The sequence below is a fragment of the Chiloscyllium plagiosum genome, unplaced genomic scaffold (genome assembly GCF_037043375.1).
Source record: "Chiloscyllium plagiosum isolate Xiang-an unplaced genomic scaffold, Cpla_swu_hap1 HiC_scaffold_17, whole genome shotgun sequence".
NCBI classification, from domain to species: domain Eukaryota; kingdom Metazoa; phylum Chordata; class Chondrichthyes; order Orectolobiformes; family Hemiscylliidae; genus Chiloscyllium; species Chiloscyllium plagiosum.
This window is the reverse complement of record NW_028270155.1, coordinates 28442608-28456924: the sequence shown is the minus strand read 5'-3', so window position 1 is coordinate 28456924 and position 14317 is coordinate 28442608. Positions and strand designations below refer to the sequence as shown.

Sequence of the window (14317 nt, the reverse complement as noted above, 5' to 3'; positions counted from 1 at the left end):
CATTGGTGCTCACATTGTATGACTAAATTGGCTAGAGATGGGATCAATACATTATTAATCCACAATGAGCTGGCAAGGCAGTTTGAGACAAGTAACACAAGACAATCACACTTAGCAAAGAAGCAAAGACTTGATCTCTTTTCTAAGCAGTGAAAAGGGATCTCTTACCTTACCTGCATTTCTTCACAGCAGGTGACACAATTTCCTCTGGAAAAGCCAGTAACTTCCAGAAACTTCTTTGTTTTTGAAGAACCAGGAGAGGATCCTCCAAGCCTCCCTCATTTTAAACCTCCATCTTGAATATTGATTAAACAGGTAACTTGTTTCTTGTTACTCTGTTAATAACTTTGTATCTGGGTTGCATCTCTTGAAATCATGATCTGTTTGCATGTACAACTGCTTTTGGGGGGACTGTGTAGTGTGTTTATATTTCCTATGTTGTGAGAATAAGTATTGAAACACTTCTTAAAGCTACATCCTATTGTGGTCAACCAAGTGGTGACAACAAGGAAATGTTTTCCCATTATCTCTCTCTTTTGAAAGTAAGCATTTCCTGAAGTTTGCCCATTGACCTTTTGGGGTAGCCTGAGAGTTTGAAGCCTGCAGCTATGTCCTCTGCTTCAGAGCTGTCATGTGATCTCACCCTTTTGCTCTAGCTCTCCACCTTTGTGTTAGGTGATTCATCAGCTGCAAATCCACTTCCAAACTAAACTCTAAAAGTTAATGCAGTATCAATTTCTTGGCTAGTGTTTTCTAGGAGTAGATGAAGTAATAGTAAATCTTTAGGACAGCTAGACTTCTCCTCTTAAAGTTCCAGCTCAGCAACTCCCCATGGACGAGGCAATAGGTATTATTGCTGGACTATTAATCTAGAGACCCAGGTAGTGTTTGAGGGACCTGGGTTCAAATCTAGCCATGGAGCATGGTGAAGTTTGAATTCAATAAAACAATCTCAAATTGAGAGTTTAATGGTAGCCAAGAATCCATTGTTGATCGTCAGGAAAAACCTACCTGGTTCACTAATGTACTTTAGGGAAGGAAACTGCCATCCTTACCTGATCTGGCCTCTATATAACTTCACACCCATAATAATGTGGTTGATTCTTAACTGCCCTCTGGGTTATTAAGGATTAGGCAATAAATATCGACCTAGCCAGTAATGCCCTCGCCTTCATCCAAGAATGAATTTAAAAAGAATTGGATTTTTAGCATGTGAAATGGAAAAGCTGGTAGCCTGGTGTGCAGTGACTACAGAGAAAGAAATGGCCATTGAAGTAGCGAATCTTGGTTTAGATTGAAATAATAAGGAGGAAAGGATGTGAGGTTGTACTGGATCAACTCTCCCCCAGTGTCACAATTTTTCATGACTTTGACTCACTCCTTATCTTTGACGGTCATATGTTTTCTTTCACAAGAGAATGGTTGTGCGGGTGAGTACAGTCACCGCTGATGGCAGCCTCCTGTCACAAGTTGTGAGCGATTTCCTTCTAAATGAAAGAAAGAAGTGAATCATTTTAGTGACATTTCTGTGAGGTGTTTGTAGAATATACATGTCAGATCGAATAGTTTATATTCAATGTGTAAGTCGAGTGGTTTAGGGAACTGACATTTGCAATGTGGACGAGTATGTGTGACTCCGAGAAGAAAGTGGGGCAAAGTGTGATACAATGATTGTTGGAGAGATTTGGGAAATAAAGTATAGGAGTATTTAAGTAGTGAGACTAGAGGGAGAGGGCATAGAATCAGAATGCAAGACAGCAATAGCATTAGCTTGAGAATTCAGATGAGGTTTTCTGTACTGTTTTAGGCATTGCATGCGTGCAGTGGGAACTAAAGACCTGATAGTGCCTTCCTTAGAACCTCTTCCTGTTGGCAGAGAGAAATTGAATACAGGGTTTTCTTTCATCCTCTTTCCTCCACCCCCCACCATCACCACCACCTGACAACCAGTTGGACCAAAGTTTCTATTGCAACCTGGGTAATCTCTAACAGCTAGTACTTTCAATCTCAGATATTTTCCTTCATCTGCAGCAAGCGTGCACCTCCCATTTAAGGCGCATTGGCTCTCTGTAAGTGGCACAGGATTTCCTGAGCAGTGAAGCAGGCATACAGCCAATGGATAATAATGGGTAGTGATGGCTGCACGCCTAAATCATTATAATGAGCTGCCAACACCAACTTCATGTGGTCCCTTGGTGCATCTGTTTGCGGGCGTGATTCGTTTTCCATGCTATGATATTTTAGTTGAGTTCTGTCACAGAAATTAAATGAATTGAGGCACTTCTTTGCCAGAATCAAAAATGTAATAGGATCACCACATTTTTTTGGAATACTAAATTAAGACTATTACTTTTGAGCCCATTGCTGGGAAGCTCTTGACATCAGTTCAACGTTAATTGTTTCCTTCTGTGAGGAAGTGCCTGCCCACTTTTCTTGGTACTTCCAAGATTAGCAAATATTCTGTGTTGTAAATTATCGGTAGGAATCTAAGAGTTGAATGTTCCCGGCCCTATGGTGACAGGCTTAGAGGCAGCAAAAGGCTTGGAAAATAATAGGATGCTGCATCAATAGAGACTCAATCATCCAGAGGAACACCTAGCAGTGTAGGAAGGCATTAAAGATGATCTTCTCTGCTCTGCCAGGGTAAATCTTACCGTCTTCTCTCTGCTACCATAAACCCTGTCTTAGCTACTATACCCACATCCCATCAAGGCTCATCCCATCACTGTTTAACTACTGCAGTCAGTAATCTTCCCTCTCCCATTCTCATGTACCCTGACATTCCCAGACACCCCTGCTTTACTTACTGACTGAGTCCTCCCAACCAGCACCAGCACTAACAGCAGTGTCAGTCACCTTCATCTTACTCAATCCCTCCCTTTCTCTCATTACAGGAGAAAAAGGCCCACAGTAGGGCCGAAGAAGCCAGGATAGGTAGTGGGGTGCCTGACATTTGGCTCCTCACACTCAATGAAAGGAGGATATTGGCTCTGGGTGGGAGGTCTGATCCTGTAGAGATGAAGGGAATCCCTGTCCTGGCAACCAGGTGAGAAGCATCATTCATTGCAACTCTTCCATTACCCTCACTGTCAATGCAGTTTTCATCTGCCACACCTTATAACCTTCAGTCTCCACACTTTGTCTCTTTTGCAGATACCAGCAGCACATCCACGTTGGCATAGTCAATGCACCAATCTGCCCGACATCCCCTTGCCATCTCTGAAGAAGCTTGTGCAGTGCCTCAGAGGACGCACAGGTGTGGATGCCTCTTGCAACCATCCACCAGCTCAGATATTGACATCTCACTGGGTATTTTATCTAGACTAGAGTTGGGAGTACCTGCTGGTGAGCATTCCATTGCCACGTCTTCTCAGTTAGTTGAGGAAGAAAGGCCTGAACTCCCTGACTTTCAAAGGACTGCTGGAGGTGAGGCACCTCCACATCCCCAGGCAGAAGATGATCCCAGGGAATTTATACAAATGCTCAAGCTGACACAGGGTTAGCAGATAGGTTTGTCAGACACCGGGCAACCTTAAACAAGAATTGCAGCAATTCCATCCATACCCTGTTGCCCCAGGTAAACAATAATTTGAAAGCAGGCTCACACTCCATTGCCCTAGCTAGTGGTCTCATCACCAATAGCAAGGCAAGAGATTAAGGGATCTTGACCTCAATCTAGGGGACAACACCTCTACAAACTGTATAGACCACACTTGATTTCTTTTGCATTTCCCACCATAGCCACTGTCATTCCGGGCCTATAATCATAGCCCCATGACTCCATTCCATACAGAGGTCAATACCTTCCTGAACTATTATCAGGGAATTGTCTGGAGTCCTGCGTACATCCCTATCTATGCAAGTGTGTAGAAAAAAAGAAAAACTGGCCTCTCCTGGCAGGTCAAGAGAGAGAGGGAGGTGACTATCCTTATATCTTGAGATATGTCCTGAATTCATGGGTTAAAAAGTTCAAACATGTGATGGACATAGTGCAGACTACCACCACCTAGAATTAATGTACATTAACAGGTCTTTGTTAGCAGATAGCACCTGCTTTTCAGATGGCAGTGTTTGTCCAGCAATTTCCTTTCTCAGATGGAAGATGGATCAGGGAAGATGGTAGGTGAGCCAGGGGAGAGTTCCCGAGATAGTATGAACAGATCAATACACTGTACCAACCAGCTGCTCACCCTTTAGAACCAGTCATATGCCCTAAACGATCAAGGGTTGTATACTTTTCTTTAATACCGTATATATCAAAACTGCTACTTCTTAATAAACTGTCTGAAAATTACTGATGAATAACCAACTGCCTATTTTAGATAACAATAGCTTCAGATCCTAAATCTTACAGATTGGGCTATAGCATCAGAAGACCTTCTGCTGTCCTTAACAGTACCTGCTAGTGCAGGATCTTTGATCCCAATGTTGGGATCCCAAAACCTGCTATTACATGGAATATTATGTCTTATTATTGGAGAATATGTGCTGCCTGTTCTTTTATTTTCTTACTATTATCTTTATGTCCTCTAATTTCTTTCCTTTGCACCCCTTTGGTTTCAGCAGTGTTTGATTCTCGGGAAAGGCTCACTGTTATCAGATTCCCTTCGGAATTATACTAAAGTGAGTATTGTTCATATGCAACTCTGGTGTAGGAATTTGGTTGATATTCCGCCATGGACTGTGTTTAAAGAAATAAATTAAACCATTGCTAAAGGCTGAGAATTGTCAGCCTGATAACACTCACAAAAAAGTAGATTTTTCAGTTTTGCAAACAGTTGAGAGAGAGTTGGCCATTAAACAATTCTCAGAAACATTTTGCTTCAGGCACAAAACAAACCTATTATCAATAGGTGTCCACTGGGGAGCACAGTCAGATTTCATCCTAAGATCATGTAAGAACTGTAGAGGGAGTTGGAGACATACTGTATTATTGAAAATAAAACTTGCATAGTATAAATTCAAAGACATAACCTGTTTTTTTTTCTTTTGTCCATAACTTTACAAATGGGCACTAATTTGAGTGTAATGGCTTGAATTTGAACTGTGAATGGATGTGAGCAGAAATGCATTGAATATTTTGAAGGCATTAGTTAAAATTGGTGCAGTATCAGTGTTGGGGAGTTTTCATGGAGGGTTTCACTCTGTGAATTTGAGTGAGTTATCTCATTGTGTGCTGCTCACCATGTATGTACTATGCCTCAGTATCATCATGCTTGCACTATCATTGCCAGTGATGAAAGTACTTTGAGACAAAGCACTTAGTAGATGCACATTCAGTGTGTTTGCCACATAAGTTAGCAAATGTTGCAAGTCTGACATTGACATAGCACAGTGCTATAAAGCAACATGTCCACCCATGATCAATGACTGATCGCTGCTGGCAAATATGATGTGCAACCTGATAAGAAGTAAGGCAAGTCAGAACTGTGGTGAGTTTCTGAGTTCTGAATTACGCAGCAGTGCAAAAAGGCAAGGCAGAGATGCTGCCAGATCCAAGTGGCCGGTAACTGAGTGAGCCCCATGAAAGTAAGCTAAGGGCCCTGAGTAAATGGGGAGCTGAAGCTGCCAAGTACCTGCCCTGACTTTCAGGTTGGGAATTATTTCTATCTAGTTTCTCTCCATCTTGTGGAAGAATAGGAAATTGCACATAAATGAGGCACGATTAAATACTAATGAGATGTAAATTCAGTCCTCTTGTGCCTCTGTAGCAAGTTTCTCATGTCAACATTCAACATTGGGTGGAAAATTGAACATATTTTGGGCTGGAGTTGAGAACTTATTTTGCTAGCTCCGCCACATTTCACCAACTGATCTACTATTGCCCATGTCATTCAGAGATTGGGAAAATTGATATTTCTGCTGTATCATAAAAAAGGATTTGTACAGAGACTTCACCTCACAAGCTGGGCTGACACTGCAGTGCAGCACCGAGGGAGAACTACCATGTCAGACAAGACTATAAGACACAGGGGATGGCATGGTTGCTCAGTGGTTAGCACTGCGGTCTCACAGTACCAGAGACCCAAGTTCAATCCCCACCTTGGGCGACAGTCTGTGTAGAGTTTGCACATTCTCCTGTGCCTGCGTGGGTTTCCTTCGGGTGCTCTGGTTTCCTCCCATAATCTAAAGATGTGCAGGTCAGGTATCCCAGGGAAGGGTCTAGGTGGGTTACTCTTCAGAGGGTTGGTGTGGACTTGTTGGGCTGAAGGGCCTGTTTACACATTATAGGGAATCTTAAAAAAAAATCTCTAATAGGAGCAGAAGTTAAGCCATTTAGCCCATTGAATTTGTTCAGCCATACAATCATGGTTGATAAGTTTCTCATCCCTATTCTCCCACCTTCTCCCCATAACCTTTGATTCCCCCACCAACAAGAACCTATCTATCTCAGTCTTAAATACACTCAATGACCTGCCTACACAGCCTTCTGTAGCATTGCATTCCATAGATTCACCACTCTCTGGCTAAAGAAGTTTTTAAGGAGTCTTTAAACCAAAGCCCCACCTGCATTGATGCCATCCAATAATTAAAGAAGGGCAGGGAGATTCTCCCAGTGTCTGAGCATCCTTCATCCCTCAATCAATAAAACAGATTACTAAGCCATTTTCTTTTGTTAAACCTTGCTGCGTGCCAATTGGCTGCCAGGTTTTCCGCATTGCAATATTTCAAAAATACCAAATTGACTGTAAAACACTTTGGGATATCCTGAGTTTATGAGACTCATCATATAAAAGTACCTCATTCTTATTTTTCTTTTTATTCATTTCAATATTAGTCATACCTTGATGATCCTTTGCCCTGTCAATCGGTATAATTTCTTTCAGCTTAAATGTCCTCAGCTTCAAAGATAAAAAAGAACTCACACTAAATTTATGGAAATTCCAAAGATCACTTTGTGCTTGCTGTCTTAAGTGAACAGAATTGTTCTGGCTCTTGTTCATCCAATTAATTGATTGGATCTCTCCTAAATTAAGGAGTTGATTTTAACCTGGGGTGAGTTCCAGGCAAGTGGCATTGAAATGCATGTGCTGGTTTGTGTTGTTTTTTTTACAGTCCTTTTCCAAATGGAATGGGAACGTAGTGTAGCTGCTAGTGGGGTAGATTTGGACTTGTATCTAAGTGAAGAGGAGGAGCTTTTGAAGGAGGGAAATGGGACTGTATAGAACAGTGGAAGTTGTGATTGTCTTTGGAACACTCCTTTTCTTTGAAATCCACAGAGGAATTGTTTGTGGTCCAGTGGACATTTTTAATCTTCCCACTGCCTGTCAACATACTGGGAAGTACTGAAACTTTAAAATATTACAGGACTTTTGTTTATGTATTTACACAATGTGAAGATTACTAAGATCGACAATTACAGCCCATCTCTGATTTCCCATTTGAAGTTGGTGGTGAGTATTACTAACTGACTTATTAGGTCAGTTTGGAGGTTGAGTCCACTATGTTGATGTGCTTAGAGTCATAAATAGGGCAGACTAGTTAATTATGATAGTTATTTTCCTAACTGACATTAATGAACCAAACGTGTTATTGGTAATGTCATGGTTACCATGACTGATACAAGCTTATAATTCCATATTTATTGAATTCATCAAATTTTAAGTCTCTCAGTAATCTTGGTAGGATTTGAACTCAAGTTCTGGCGTGTGCATCACCTCTCCAATAGCAATAACCACCAGAGAGGCTCAGTATAAAGCTAGAAGAACAGCTTCTTCTTCTCCTTGGGGACCTTGCAGTCTTCAGGACTCAATATCGAGTTCAATAATTTTAGAGCTTTACTACCTCCTTACCAACCCCTACACCTCAGGTCCCATCATGGCATGGCTTGCTTTCAACACATCCAATCCATTTTCATGCACTCATCGTGCCCATTATCATCAATCTAACTTTTCTTCTTCCCTGGCTTACTATCGACAATCCTTTTGCCTGCCTAACATTTTTCCTCTCTCTCTCTCTCTCTCTCTCTCTGGGCTTCGTCTATATCAATCTGTTTCCTCTTTTTCCCCCAGCATCCCCTGCTGTCAGCATCATTCCCTTTTTCCCAAGATACTATCAGTTCTGAAGAACAGTCACCGGATTCAAAATATTAACTCCGTTTCTTTCCACAGACCTGCTGTGTTTCTCTAGCTATTTCTGTTTTGGTTTCAGATTTCCAGCATCTGCAGTTCTTTGTGTTATAATAATAGACAATAGACAATAGGTGCAGGAGTAGGCCATTCTGCCCTTCGAGCCTGCACCACCATTCAATATGATCATGGCTGATCATCCTTAATCAGTATCCTGTTCCTGCCTTATCTCCATAACCCTTGATTCCACTATCCTTGAGAGCTCTATCCAACTCTTTCTTAAATGAATCCAGAGACTGGGCCTCCACTGCCCTCTGGGGGCAGAGCATTCCACACAGTCACCACTCTATGGGTGAAGAAGTTTCTCTTCATCTCTGTCCTAAATGGTCCACCCTGTATTTTTAAGCTGTGTCCTCTGGTTCGGGACTCACCCATCAGCGGAAACATGTTTCCTGCCTCCAGAGTGTCCAATCATTTAATAATCTTATATGTCTCAATCAGATCCCCTCTCAGTCTTCTAAACTCAAGGGTATACAAGCCCAGTCGCTCCAGTCTTTCAGCGTAAAGTAGTCCCGCCATTCCAGGAATTGACCTCATGAACCTACGCTGCACTCCCTCAATAGCCAGAATGTCTTTCCTCAAATTTGGAGGCCAGAACTGCACACAATACTCCAGGTGTGGTCTCACCAGGGCCCTGTACAGCCGCAGAAGAACCTCTTTGCTTCTATACTCAATCCCTCTTGTTATGAAGGCCAGCATGCTATCAGCCTTCTTCACTACCTACTGTACCTGCATGCTTATCTTCATTGACTGGTGTACAAGAACACCCAGATCTCTTTGTACTGCCCCTTTACCTAAATTGATTCCATTTCAGTAATAATCTGCCTTCCTGTTCTTGCCATCAAAGTGTATAACCATACATTTATCCACATTAAACTGCATCTGCCATGCATCTGACAACTCACCTAACCTGTTCAGGTCACCCTGTAATCTCCTAACATCCTCCTCACATTTCACCCTGCCACCCAGCTTAGTAGCATCAGCAAATTTGCTAATGTTATTACTAATACCATCTTCTAATAACATAACCACTGTACCAGTATACCCATCAATCCACATTGCATTTATGTGTGAGACTTCTGTGTTTGTTTGATATTCACTGTTCTTACTATCAAATACAATAGCTGTTAGATCTGTGATCAACTGAAAACGAATAAGTAAGGAACTATTCCAGATTAGCTGTTCATCCGATCCACCCAGCAGGGCATGTTTAAGTTACTCGTAACTGCATGGATTTTATGTATTGGGCACAAATATAGCAATTGTCCACATGTTTTATACCAACGTAAAATGGGTGCTACTTTTTCTTATGATAATTGTATTATTCTATTAATTTTCACTTGTTTTAGTCTAGATATCAAGCTTTTTCTTTAAATCAGACAGCACAGGGTGGAATTTCCACTTTGCATTTAATCCACGTGCACATTGTACTTGAAACTTCATTGGTTTTGTGTATTGAATTATATAGTTCAAGCTCCTACTCAAACCTATTTGCATATTACCAAGCATAATGCCTACTATGAACTAAAGCAATCATACTGCATAATAAAACACAATTGCTCATTCTTTTCTTTGCAGTTAAATATATTCTGAAATTTGAGGGTCACAAATGCAGTTTTTTACAATAGTCAGAAACAGATTTAATACAAAAAAAAGCACCTCCTGTGTACTAGTTGCAAACAACCTAGCTTCAATTAACTGAAAGTACTTTTAAAAACTGTACAAAACCATTAGTTACATTGCTCCGCACCAGGCCGTTTCTTAATTTTTTGTAAGAATTTGTCATACCTAAAGCTTAATTACCTTGAAGAACTACAACAGTGCAATTGGTGACATGGTGGAACATGTCATGCAAAAGATTTGAGCCTGGCTAGTTTTGTAGGTGCAGCTGGTTTGCTGAATGATTTTGTTTTCCACACCATAGCAAAAGATTGCAGAAACTCAATATAGATTCAACATAAATACCTTGATTTCTTCTGTTGGTTCAACCCAGTTCAGGCAAAATGCACTAGTAGAATAGTGTAAAGTAGTGGGAAGACCAGGTTCATAAGAGATTAGATGAATCATATCAAGTGTTTCCTTTGCATGTTTCTCAAGATTGTTGCAGCTTCCTGATTTATGATTTATTTGCATTTTAAAGGCATCACTTGAATACTGAAAAATTGCAATGTGGTGAAAGAAGCATTGTGTCTTTGCGAATTCAGCTTTTATCGGGTGCTTGATATTTATGTTTTCATTGTAAGTAGAATACATACCATTGCAATTTTTTAATGCAGCTGTTCATTTGGTTAGGGAAATTACAAATTCTAACAATAAAAATGCTCTCCAATACACCCAACTAACAATGTGTAAGCATGCATATGACAAAACATCTGGAGGCTGTGCCACCAAAGGTCTCTGTCTGAACACAGTAATGAATCAGAATGTGTTATGGCATTTTTTTCTACCCTTGTCAACATTTTTTTGCTTATTCATAGCAATACAATAACATTTTATTAAACTATTAATTATTTATGGGTGTAGTATTATGGGTTTATTAAACATTAATTCACACAGAATGTTTAAAATGATCTTTTCCTTTGCATGTGAGACAAAGGAAATAAGATATATAAATATTAAGTGAAACATAGAATATAAGAAGACAAAGGTACTAAATTAATCTGTTCAAAAATATGTTTCCCATTAAGATGTAATTGGATAAACTGCAATAGTTGTGTGAAGATGACTCAAGACAGACAAGTGTGAATACCATGATCTCCTCACCGGAATAACTAAAAGCAGCAGCAGCAAGATGTAAATCAAGAATAAAGCACAACGAATGTAATTCAAATTAACATGAATTGGAGTTCTGACAATAAGGTACTTCTGTTTCTGTCTGTAGGTTGTACAATTGGTAAATTGAATTCTAAATGTCAATGTTCTTTTTTGTAAATTTTTCTGCTAAATTATGTCTAATTTCAGTTAATTTTGATTATAGTTCCTGCTTTAATAATAGCAGTGAATGGACTCTAAATACAAGGAAGATATAGTATTAATGTGAAGTAGCACCTCTCTATAATTCCATGTTGCTGCAGTCTTTTTTTCTCATGTGTCACATCCCTATATATGTGTCTTCAATCATGCTGTGTTGCTGCTGTCTATCTGCTGAAAATGAACAATCAGTCTGATATGCAATCAGATTATCCAAGCGGATTAGGTCAACACTACCGCCATTGTGATGTCACAGAAGTTGCTGCATTTCCACTTAAATTAAAATGTCACTATTTTGAACACAGCTAATTTGATTAATGTAAGATTTGGTGCATAAATTGTGTCTCAATTCAGGTTTTATATAATCCTTTAAAGGAAATGTGTAGAAGTCACTTCAACAAAAGCGCAATGGTAAAATGGGGTGTACTCTGTGTAGAGGTGTAAAACACATCAGAATTTTCAAAAGTGGTATTTGGAAATATGACAATCCACCATGGTTCAAGTTCCTACCATCAAATTTACCACTATTTTTTTTGCAATTGATATAGAGATGAAGACTTGCACATGCTTTCTGTGTAATGTCACTTTAGGTGCAAGTCAAATGCTTTGAATGACTTGTTAAAATAAGGTTCAAAAACGGCTATCGTGCAACAGTAGCAAATTGTAGAATTCTGGTTTGATTTGCAATGTTTCACTCTTAAAAACAAAGCCAGATTGTTATATATCAGTCAGTTTGTAAAAATGTATACCTTTTGCCTCTGTTTCTGTATAGATTTTAAAATAAATGTTATTATTTTAGTGCCAAGGAGTTTAAATATGAGATGGTCTTACACTCTTTTGGAAGTCAATAAAACTGCCCAAACAATTGCTAATAACTGAGTGCATTGCTGATATTGAATGTGATTTGCATTTTGCCTCCTATCTTTACTGGATGCAGCAATGCAAAAGTTTCCCTTTGTAACAAAAGAAAGTAGGATGTGGGAAACATGATATTGAAAGATCCAAAGATTTTTATTATAGCTTATGTATATATGCAATTTTTATATTCACGAGCATATCTATGTCTGGACTACTATTAAGCTATCTAGTCACAAAGAGCAAATGTTTCCAGTGGCTCAGGATAAGGTGGCGACCTTTATACCCTAGATCATTTGATACAGTGTTGATATCATGAGCATGTCTCTTAAAGGTGTACTGGTATATTAATTCTGTGTCAGATAAAAAAAAATTGAACAGATATGCACACCGATAAAAAGAAAAGAGTTTACACGACTAACAATTCATACTTCAATGTAATGCTTTGCAGGTTTGATAACTCAACCTGGTTTGGTGATCATGTGCCTATCTGGAGAGATATGTTTTGCTATTTCTTGCACTTCTTTGACAACTTAGTTGTCTTGCTGCTGATTGCTCTCACCACACAAATATCATTGTCAAAGTTTTCTTCCTCGCTGTCTTCGCACATGGTTGGTGTGTCAAGCATCAGTCTAAGCTGATTTCTGTTCCATTGTAGCATAACATCATGATTAGTAATGCTTTGTATGATATGGACTGATTGCTTGTTTTTCAAAAACCTTTGCTGGTCTCCAAGTATTGTATTTGTGCTTCTAGCTTGCATTTTCTGCCAGTTGTAGTGATTCTCTATCTGTTCACTCTTCATGTATCCCTTTCATTTCCTTTTGTCTTAAACAATAAGACCATAAGATGTAGGAGCAGAAATAGGCCACTTAGCCCATCGAATCTGCAGATCATGGCAGAAATGTTTCTCAACCCCATTCTCCTGCCTTATCCTCTTAACCCTTCATCCCCTAACTAATCATGAACCTATCTATCTATCTGTCTGAACTGGCTTGGCCTCTGCAGCCTTTTTTGCAGCAATGAGTTCCACAGATTCACCACCCTCTGGCTGATGAAATTCCTCATCTCAGTTCTACAGGGTCGTCTCTTCACTCTGAGGCCGTGCTCTTTGATGCTAGTCTCTCCTACTAATGGAAACATCTTCACCACCTCCACTCTGTCCAAACCTCTCAGTATCATGTACATTTCAATTTAGATCCCACCTCTTCCTTCTAAACTCGATCATCTTCAGACCTAGAGTCCTCAACCGCTCTCATATGAAAAACAGTTCATCTCCGGGTCATTTTTGTAAATCTACTCTGGACCTCCTCCAATGACAACACCTTCCTTAGATACAAGACCCAAAACTGCACACAATATTCTAAATGTGGTCTGACCAGAGCCTTGCACAGCTCAGAAGAATATCCCTGTTCTTGTATTCTAGCCCTCTTGAAATGAATGCTAACATTGCATTTGCCTTCCTAATTGCCAAGTGAACTTGCATGTTAACTTTTCGAGAATCCTGAGCTAGGACTCCAAAGTTCCTTTGTGCTTCAGATTTCTTTCCCTGTTTAGAAATAGTTTATGCCTGTGTTCTTCCTTTGAAAGTGAATGACTTCACACTTTCCAAAAGTGTATTGCATCTGCCGCTTCTTTGCTGACCTGCCTTGCATGTCCAACTCCTCTACAGCCTCCCTGCTTCATTAACTCTACCCATCCCAAACCTATCCTCCAGTGTCATCTGCAAACTTAGCAACAATGCCCGCAGTTCCTTCGTCCAGATTGTTAAAGTATAAAATGAATGGTTGTGATCCCAAAAATGACCCTTCAGAACACATTTAGTTCTTTGAACAAGAATTTCCTATGCCTCAGAATGGTTCACTGATCAGCTGATGTTGACTAGGTAGAAGATTTCAAGAAGTCAAGATTGAAACAGTATATTTTCATTGAATGTGATTCTGCTATACAGGCTGTACAATGGAGTGCTACTTAGAGTCATAGAGTCGTGTGGCATGGAAGCAACTCGGTTCAACTTGGCCGAACAGACACCACAATCTGACCTACTTCTATTTGCCAGCATTTGGCCCATATCCCTTTAAACCCTTCTTATTCATATCCCTATCCAAATGCCTTTGAAATGTTTCAATTTTACTCACCTTCAAGTACTTCCTTGGCAGCTCATTTTATACACCCACCACCCTCGGGTCCTTTTTAAATCTTTCCCCCTCACCTTAAACCTATGTTTTCTATTTTTTGACTCCTCCACCCAAGGAAGAAGACCTTGGCTATTCACCCTATCCATGCCCCTCATGACTTTATAAATCTCTATAAGGTCATTCTCACCCTCCAATAATCCAGGGAAAAAGGCCGAGCCTATCCAG

At 39.9% G+C, this 14317-nt stretch overlaps 1 long non-coding RNA gene across 4 annotated transcripts; it reads left to right on the top strand.

Moving 5' to 3' along the window:
• The first annotated feature begins 200 nt into the window (after nucleotides 1-200).
• On the top strand, nucleotides 201-10974 carry LOC122558287 (uncharacterized). Of its 4 annotated transcripts, none has more exons than XR_015759928.1 (6): nucleotides 201-315; nucleotides 2895-3046; nucleotides 3154-3256; nucleotides 4564-4623; nucleotides 10270-10367; nucleotides 10817-10974. It is a non-coding gene; the product is annotated as an uncharacterized LOC122558287 (long non-coding RNA). The 4 variants fall into 4 exon arrangements; XR_015759927.1 differs by having other exon boundaries at nucleotides 3129-3256; nucleotides 4567-4623; XR_006314092.2 differs by lacking the exon at nucleotides 10270-10367.
• The last annotated feature ends 3343 nt before the right edge of the window (nucleotides 10975-14317 follow it).